The sequence below is a fragment of the Arachis ipaensis genome, chromosome B05, assembly GCF_000816755.2.
Source record: "Arachis ipaensis cultivar K30076 chromosome B05, Araip1.1, whole genome shotgun sequence".
NCBI lineage: Eukaryota > Viridiplantae > Streptophyta > Magnoliopsida > Fabales > Fabaceae > Arachis > Arachis ipaensis.
The window spans coordinates 6,760,086-6,769,866 of NC_029789.2; positions in this window are offsets into that span (position 1 = coordinate 6,760,086).

Below are 9,781 nucleotides of genomic sequence, written 5' to 3' on the forward strand. Positions count from 1 at the left end.
CGAATATTATTAATATTTTTTATAGAAATCATTTTTTAAAATTCAAATATTTTTATGAATATTATTATAATAAATTGGTAGTTTTTATATAAAACTTAAATTCAACTTAGAACACATAGAAATCCGTTGTAAATCAAAATTGGTAGTTTTTATATGTACAGTTAACAAACAAATAATTTTGAATTTAAAATTTACCTGTGTAATCATGTATATTTTTATCCAACTTATTATATAATTCTTTTTTTATTCCTTGCTAAAATCGTAGCTACCTCTTATGAATCATATATCGCTATGCTCCAACCCTACAACCTAAATCATAGCAGTCTTTAGTAGAGAAAGAGTACGTACTCTGTATCCAGGGAGAATGAGAGAAGGAGAGAGCGGAGGCGAGTGTTTGAGGGTGAAACACGGTGGTGAGGAAGATGACCATGCCATCAAAAGAGATAAGGGGGAGAGCGTGTGGGAGGGTGTGTATCCAGTGTTAAAAAGGGTTCTTCTCGCGAGGGTTTAGAAAAGTCATCTAAAGTCTCTTTTAGATATAAGGTCATTGGTGCAGAAAAGTCTAAAGCCTTTGCATTAGTAGGGTCCTTATCTGAGGATGGTATCACGACGGTGACAGGTAAGTAGGGTGATTCTCGTCCACCAAGTGTCAGTTTTACGAAGGAGGCAAAGAGCTGTCTATCTAAACCTTATTAGGAAGCCATTATGATCAAGGTGCTAGATAAATATTATAGCTGCACGGCTTTTATGCATAAGCTTCGAATAGTATGGCGCATCAAAGGAGGGTTTGATTTGTTGGACGTGGGGTTTGGGTATTTTTTTGGTTAAATTTGATATTGCTGCGGATCGTCAGAAAGTCATTATTGGTGGCCCGTAGTTGATAGACAGTCACTATGTTGCAATAAAGTCATGGGACGTGGATTTAGGCCATGCGAACAATCCTTCGGATCAACGCTAGTATGGATTCGAGTCTCAGGACTTCCAACTTGGTGTTACTAGGAACAAGCAAAGCTGCAAATTGCTTCTTCAATAGGGGTTCCGGTGAAAGTAGACTTGGCCATTAAGTTTGCAGAAAGAGGAAAATATGCCCGAGCTTGTGTTCAAATTAATATTGGGTTGCCTATAATAAAACATATTGTAGTGGAGGGTATGACTCATGAAATGGAGTACGAGTGTTTACAGCTGATTTGTTCTACTTGTGCACGGTATGGGCATGATAAATAGTTGTGCATGGAGAAGGAGTCCTTGGAAGAAAAGGGTGATTCTTTTGGTGGTGGAAAAGATATTGAAGCCCCGACACTAGTGCCACACAACAATCATGAAATTCAGAAAGAGGTTGAATCGGAAGCTAGCGATTTGGGTGAGAATTCTCGTAATTTGGGCGAGAAATTAGCAGTTGTTAAAGGGAAGGATGCGGTTACGAAATCATTGGCTTGATGGTCATGTTAATGAGGCATGCATGGATGATGGAGAGGGCTGGTAACAAGTGCTGCGTAAGAAAAAATTCACAATGGGCCATCCATCAGGTTTGAAGGACCAAGATGGAAAGCAGCACAAGTATGGTTCGAGAAGGGTTCCAAGGCCCAATTTGCATGGTGATGGAGGCAAATTAATTGGCATTAGGATGGGGCAGCGAGGAAAATATGAAATTGCGCCATCTCCATCGGGCAGAACTCCTGCACGTCGTGGAATTTCTCTCCAGAAGTGTTCGCAGCCTTCCTCCCTGCAGAACTCGCCAGTTGATAAAAATGGTGGGGTTGTAAATTCTGTTAAATTAGTAAATAATTAGTTAATAAATTAAATTTTAATAAAAAAAATTATAAATATAAATGTTATATTAAATTAGGATAGAGCTCATCAAAACGAGAATTTTGGCACTAATTTCAAAAAATTCGGCCCAAGATTGGATCAAACGGGCCGAATCGGTTGAACCAGGTCCAAACCGGACCTGTGGGCCCAACTGGCCCAACACTTAAATGAACCGAGGCTCTTCTTTCTCCCCACTTCAGCAAAGAGCTCGCTGAAAGCACAAACAGGGGGGGAGAAGAAAACCAAATTCCCTAACCCTTACGTTACTTCAAATTACCGTATCTCCTCCATCCGAACTTCGATCGTCGCACCGTTTGCGACCACGTGACCACCGTGTTGAGCTCTACGATTCTACTGGAAAAATTTCATAGGTAAGCCACTTTATTACTCTCAGCCTCTCCTTCTCCCAATTTTCAAAAATTTAGTGGTGTTGAATTTCTTTGCTTTTTGATGTACTAGGATTCAATTAGCTTGAGAAAAATATTCACTCTTGCTTATACGAAGCTTGAGTAAGGTGAGAATACCATAACTCTATCTAATTTCTGAATTTGTGCAATGGATATTGAGTTTGGGTGTATATGTGTTGTATATTTGTATTAGGTGGTGTGTATGTAATTGGAACTTGAAATTGTGGACAGTGGAGGCTTTAGATTGGTGCCAAAGCTTGGTGATTTTGGATAAGTAAAGCTGTATGTGCATCTTTGGTGTTTTGCTTTGATCAATACGTGGAAATCGGCTAAGGTATGGTTTAGGTTTCACGTATTTAACATATAATGTTATGTAAAAACTTATGCTAGAGAACCATAAGATAGGTTGGAATGATTATGCATGTTGGATGCTTAGCATTAAAAACATTGAATGGTAATATAAATTAAGTATGTGTTGGTGATATTGTTGGTAAGTTTGTGGTAATGATTGTATATGTATGTATGGCAAAATAGTGGTGATTTTATTGATGGAAGTATGGAATTTTGATGATTGGTGGTAAAGATTGTTTATGGATAGTAGAGTTATTTGGAGATGTTGTAATTTGTGTTTGTGTTGGGTGTAGGCAAAGGAAGTGGATATTGAAATTTGTTTAAAGAAAATTGAGGTTTTTGAAGTTTAATGAAAATTGGTTTTTGGTTGAATTTCGGCGAGCTATAACCTGGCTTTCGGACCCCCAAATGGTTCCAAACTTGTTTTAAATGAAAATTGGGTTCGTGAAATTTATGTCGTTTGAGGAACAGAAGAAAAACGATTTAAAACAGAAAAGTTATACGCGTCGGAAGTTTTGGGTTGGAATATGAAAATTCTGTAGCTTTATAACTTAATCAAATTTTTGGAAAAACGTACGCCCACGCGTACACATGGCATGAAATTTTTTACTGAACTCTTTATATGCGTACGCAAGTAGACCTATGCGTACGCGTACGCATGATGAGGGTTGCGCGCGCGAGCTGCCTTTTTATACTCCCACGCGTACGCGTGGCCCCTATTCCAGCAAATATGATTTTTTTTTTCTGAGTTTTAAACCTAATTTCAAACTTCTAAACCTCTATTTTCACTCTTCCAGTCACAAATGATAGTAATAAGTCTAGTAATTAGATGAAGTTAGGAAATAGAGATAACTTGGAGGTAAAGTAAAGTTGAAAAGGTAATGAATTGAATATGAAATGTTATAAATGATTATATATAATACTTGGTTTAAGCAATCAAATGATTTGAGATACGAGGTTCCCTGAGTAAAGTACCGTGGCTTGCCACCACGAGTACCAGGTCAAAACTCGATACTCTGTTGACCCTACATCGTAAGAGTGACCGAGCACGTATAAATCCCCGGGAGTGGTACCCCCATTGAGCAATTGATATTTGTATATAAGAAAAAGCTATGCATAGATTCTTGGGAATGCACGACGAGGGACAGTCCAAGGGTTTAGCAAACCGGACTTGTCGGGTTGGCTTGATAACCGATAGATGGGATTCATCAGCCATAGGTCAGGCATGCATCATGTGCATATTACTTGAATTTACTTGTTTGTATATTAACTGGGTGTGCTTAAATGTATTTCTATGCTAATTGTATATCTGTTATCTGCAGTAATTGTACCTTTTTATGCTTGCCTTTATCTGCTTATTTGTCTGTGATATGTTGTCGGAAATGGAGGTATGGAGGAAAGGCGGTAAGACTTAGAGTTAAGATTAAGTTAAGTTAGATTTAATTACTCTTATAAGACCACCTTTTATGCTTTTTTTTTAATACTTTAAGCTTTATGATCTGAGAGTCGGCATTCTAGGATTGCTTCTGGCATTCCCAGGACCTTATATCTTATATGCGTGGCACCTTTACCATGCTGAGAACCTCTGGTTCTCCCCCCATACTATGTTGTTATTTTTCAGATGCAGGTCGAGAGGCACCTCGTTAGGCGTCTGGACTTCTGAAGCGAAGTGGTTATCGGGTTACTTTTTGTTGGATAGTTATGTATATATATGTACTTAGTTTTCTCTCCGCATGACTTGTTCCTTTTGACTCTCTTAGAGGCTTATGGAGAGACAGGTTTTTTTTATGTATGTTTGGATTTGGAATATGTATATATATGTATAAATGTTCTCTGGCCAGCCTTGACTTCGCAGGCTGAGTTAAGAGCTTGTTATTTTGTATCTTTGACCCTCTATTCCTGGTTTTGTTTTCTTGTACTCGTTGACTATAGCTTTCTTAGCACGCAAGTTAACTCGTTTTCTGAGCGATGCGCTTTTTATTTCGCGACTTTTACTTCACCTATTCTTCAAGGCTCCTAGTTTATTGTTCTCTTTCTACTATTATATGCATGTATATTTTATTTTAGAAATTGTAATACCTCACCACCTCTGTTTTTCTATTTAAGCGTAAAACTCTGTGTGGTAGGGTGTTACAGGCGCAACGGAGAAAATCTTAGTAGATGGAAGCATGGCGGGTGCAGCGTTGGAGAGTCCGAGGGTGGCAATTGTTGAAGATTAGAGTGTATCAGTATCGTAAGACAAACCACCTATTGAGGTTGGTGATTCTATTTAGAGTTTATGTTCTTATTTATTTCGTCCCTATTATTTATGGATAGTTTGAATATGATTGTTCGAAATATTAGGGGTGCTTCTAATAATTTAACCCAAGTGCATTGTAAGGAACTTGTTAGAAAATTTAGACTTATTTTCTTTATTGTGGTTGAAACTTACTCCCCTTTTTCAGCATTTAAAATTATTTTGGGAAAGGTTGGGGTATCACTCTGTTGGTATAGTGGAAGCAGACGGGCATAAGGGGGGTATTTGGTTTCTATCCTCTATGAATGGTGTTTGTTGTAAGTTCATTGATACTTTTGATCAGGATGTTACTGTTGAGGTTCAATCTAATAATTTAATTTGGAGGTGTAGTGGTATTTATGGAAGTCCTCAATTTAATAAAAGGATTCTCCATTGGGATTTTCTTGTGGCACAATCCATGGTGTTTCAAGGACCTTGGATTGTTCTTGGTGATTTTAATGATGTCATATTTTCTCATGAATCTAAGGGCTGTCAATTTTCTCATCAAAGAGCAGACAGGTTTGCTACTTCATTAGGGGATAGTGGTTTATTTGATCTGAAGACTATTGGGAGACGGTTTTCTTGGTACAGGAGGGTGAAAAATTATGTTGACGTGGAAAAAAAGCTTGACCAAGTCTGTATAAATAGTAGTTGGTTATCTATCTTTCCAGAGACTTATGCAGAAGTTCTAAATAGGCTTCAGTCTGATCATTGCCCTATTCTGGTGCATTGTAAAGGTCGTCCTCAGCCTAAAGGGAATCGACCTTTTCGATGTGTTGCTTCTTGGGCTACTCATCCCGGGTATAAGGATATTGTAAATCAGTCATGGTGGTCTGGCAATAGAGGGATTCATGGCAAGCTTTCGAAAGTGCAGAAGAATTCATTAGAGTTTAACTCGAAGGTGTTTGGTAACATTTTTGTTAAGAAATGTGAATTAGAGCAGCAGATTAATTATTTACAAAAGCGTTTGGAAGTGGTAGATAGCATTTGTTTGCGTCAGAAAGAGCAGTAGTTGCTTGATGATTATAATAATACTCTAGTGCAAGAAGAGATCCTATGGTTCCAAAAGTCCAAAAAGTTGTGGGTAAGGTTTGGGGATAGGAATACAAGATTATTTCATATTCAAACTCTTGTGCGAAGGAAGCATAATAAGATTCATGGCCTTTTTCTCAAGGATGGAATGTGAAAAACTGATTCAGGGGTTCTGAGTCGAGAAGCAGAGTCTTTCTACAAAAGCTTATTATGTTGTTTGGATGATGTTGATTTGAGTTGTCTTGGTGATGTGCCTCTTCCTTCTCTGAATAAGGAAGCTTGCAATGATCTTACGACACCAGTTAATATGGAAGAAGTCAGAACTACTGTTTTTCACATGAACTCTTTTAAAGCTCCGAGTCCTAATGGGTTTCAAGCTTTCTTCTTCAAGGAATATTGGGAGATCATTGGTCTTGATGTTTGGAAGATGGTTAAGCAGACATTCTCCGGTGTTACTCTTGATCCGAGAATGATGGAGACTTTACTGGTTCTTATTCTAAAAGTTGAATCACCGGTATCTATGAAAGATTTCAGGCCGATTAGTCTCTGCAATGTAGTTCACAAGATCATCACGAAGGTCCTTGTTAATAGGCTCCATCCTCATCTTGCGGAGATTGTTGGCCCACTTCAAGGAGGATTTATTCCGGGACGAGGAACTCCTGACAACATCATTATTGCTCAAGAAGTTCTCTACTTTATGAAGAAGACTAAATCAAAGAAAGGCACACTGGCCTTTAAGATTGATTTGGAGAAAGCCTATGACAGAGTTGACTGGAGGTTTTTTAGCCCATACCCTTAATAGCTTTGGTTTTTCCAGCCCTACAATTAATTTGATTATCAATTGTGTCACTGCTTCTTCCTTATCTATTCTTTGGAATGAGAATCGTCTGAATGGCTTTACTCCTAGCCGGAGTCTTAGACAAGGAGATCCTATGTCACCCTATCTTTTTGTATTGTGTATGGAGAGATTGGCATGCTTTATTAGTCATCAGGTTGATTTGGGCTTGTGGGAGCCGGTTGCTGTTTCTAGAGGGGGACCAAGAATATCCCACTTAATGTTTGCGGATGACTTGCTTCTATTTTGTAAAGCTACAAAGAGACAAGTGCAAAATATGATATTGGTTTTAGAGACTATTTGCAAAACATTTGGGATGAAGATTAATGTGGAGAAGTCTAAAGCGCTTTGCTCCAAGAATGTCTCTACAACAAGGAAAGAGGTTTTCACTGAGGTATCTTCTATCAAATTTATCCAGGACTTGGACAAGTATCTTGGAGTTACCCTTAGCCATTCTAGGGTGACCCGTTTAGCTTTCAATGGTGTTCTGGATAAGATTCGGGGTAGACTAGCAAGCTGAAAAAGGAATTTACTCAATCGGACTGGTAGACTCTGCTTGGTTAATTCTGTTGAAGTCGCTATTCCCACGTACCATATGCAGGTCTTTATTTTTTCCAAAGGAATGACTAGTAAATTGGAGTTTATGATGAAAAATTTTCTTTGGAAAGGACAAGTTGATGGAAGAGGATTGAATCTTATTAGTTGGAAGGTACTGGTTACTCCAAAAAAATATGGAGGTTTGAGGATTAGAGATCCTTATTGTGTGAATATTGCTCTTCTTGGGAAGTTAATTTGGATTTTTTTTTCCATCAGCCAAACAAGTTATGGGTCTAATTGTTGGATGCCAAATACCGATCATCTCTATATGATTGTTTTATTTGTCCTAAGAACAAGGGCTTTTCCATTTGGAGGAGTCTTTGCAAGGCTTGAGAAGTGTTGAAGGATGGATTTACTTGGTGTATTGGGGATTTGAACCAAAATTTTTTGGTTTTCTAGTTGGAGGAGAGAAAGACGATTATCTAATGAGATGGATTATGTTCACATTTCTGATTCAAATCTCCGGTTACAAGTTATTTGGTTGGTTGGTAGGTGGCATTTGGATACTCTTTATTCTCCTTTATCTCAGAATCTGAAAGGTAATATTCTTTCTTACAATCCAGATGTGCAAGTAGGTCTGGAAGTGGGTTGGTATTGGTTTGAGTCTGCTGCCAAAGTCTATGACTCCAGCAATGGTTACTTGTGGTTGTGTAAGCGGCTATTTAGTTGGGAGGAGCGGGAGAATTGGCTATGGCTTTGGCGCTAACTTGTTCTGGAAAAGCACAAGTTTTTGGCTTAGCTGTGTCTTAAGGAGGCTCTTTCTACTGCAAGTTTTCGCTTCAGAAGAGGGATGTTAGCATCGATAGGTGCCCAAGATGTCTTTCTAGCCAGGAATCAGTTTTACATTGTATTCGGGATTGTCCAAAAGGTTAGCTTGTATGGCATAGGTTGGATATTTCTTGTCATCCTTTGGATTTGAAGAACTGGTTCTTGTATCATAGCAGAGAGCATCTGTTCAAATTTTTTTCGGGACTTTGGTGGATATGGCGAGTAAGAAATAATGACATCTTTAATCCTCATTGAACTTGGCCTCCAGAAAAAGTGATTTGTCTGGCATTAACATTAGAAAAGGAACTTGGAAATATTTTTGAATTACAACGTATGTCCCTTCCCTCTATTCTAAATGGTTTTTGGAATCCCCATCCATTGGTACTTTCAAGATTAATTGTGATGCTAGTTATTCTGGTTCGGGTGATAGTGTTGGTTTTGCTTGTCTTATTCGAGATTGTAATGGGAGTTGGCAAAAGAGGTGTTTGGGAATGAGTGAGAGTAATAATATTCTTCAAGGGGAATTGTTTGCTATTTGGAGAGGATATCTCTTAGTTTGGGATGTGGGTCAACGAGATGGTATTTGTGAGACAAATTGTGTGGAAGCGTTTAATCTTGTTACTAATCACCAAGATGGTTTTAGATTTATTGATCTATTGGTGCTCAAAATAAGAGATATCATACATTGAAATTGGCGTGTTGACTTTCATTTGATTATGAGATATGCAAATACGGTGGCAGACACTATGACAAAGATGGCGATGAAGTTATAACTTCCTCATCTGGAGCTTCTTTCACCTTTAGAGGAGTTTAAGAGTAGTTTTAAATGGGGCTGTCCTTCTATTTAAGCAGTTACTTTGTTTTGTTTTTTTTGTTTAATTTATTTAAATAAAAAAAAATCATAGCAGCCTTTCACGAATTATTGTTTACTCTCCCAACTAAATCTTAGTTTATTTTATTTATGTAATTTATCAAAAATTAGAAACGAAATATTGTATATTATTTTACGAGGTTAATACTCAAATTCATCCCTGAAAGATCACGCGATCTTCATTTTTATCTCCGAATGATTTTTTTAATCAAATTAGTCTCTGAAAGATAAAATGTAAGTCAAATTAGTTCTTCCGTCAGTTGGATGATAACGTGTCACGTTAAGTGACACGTGGCTTGATGATGTGACACGCCACGTGGTGGTAGGTCAGTGACATGTGGCATGGCACGTGTCACTTGACATGTAAAAAATTTTTTTACAGTGAAAATAGTCTTTGAAAGTTCAGACGTAAGTCATTTTCATCCCTCAAATTTTAAAAATTAGTCAAACTAGTCCTTATATAATTTTTTTTTATTTTTTTTCATAATATTAAATTTAAAATATTTTTTGATACTACTAATTTTAATAGAAATGTAATTGACAAACAAAACATTAGTAATTGTATCTTTTCTTCTTAAAAATTTTTTCAATAAAATTATCTCTCTCCTTTAATTAAACGAATTGCTTCTTAAGCGTAATACATGCAAAGATCATAATAAATTTTTGTGTGTTTCAAATGTTTGAGATAGATTATGTAATTTTTCTTTTAATTTCACAAATCAATGAGATAAAATGAAATAAAAAACATTATACTTATGTATAACACATGCTACTCCGCACTAGCAAAAAATATTTCAAATTTAATATTATCAAAAAAAAATAAAAAAAAATTATAT